We start from the raw sequence: 252 nt of genomic DNA, 5'->3' as shown, positions 1-252 counted from the left end.
CCGCGAGTCCCTGCTGGCGCCCTGCTCCCAACCGCGCTCTTCCTTAGAACTTCAAACGGCTTCTTCCTCGCTGTACGAAGTCAGTATTTTAGAAACTGGTTTAGATAAAAATAAAAAGTTATTTTAAACCACTTCCATCAAACCTGAGCGAGGCCGCCTCCTGCCCTCAGCCCAGCCTGGGCGGGGCGGGCGGCGGTGAAGCTCTGTAATGTCATGCTTTGTATTCTGGCCACTCCCTCAGAGAGGATAGAC

Source organism: Myotis davidii, unplaced genomic scaffold (assembly GCF_000327345.1).
Source record: "Myotis davidii unplaced genomic scaffold, ASM32734v1 scaffold642, whole genome shotgun sequence".
In the NCBI taxonomy this organism is placed as follows: Eukaryota; Metazoa; Chordata; class Mammalia; order Chiroptera; family Vespertilionidae; genus Myotis; species Myotis davidii.
This window is presented reverse-complemented; position numbering follows the sequence as displayed.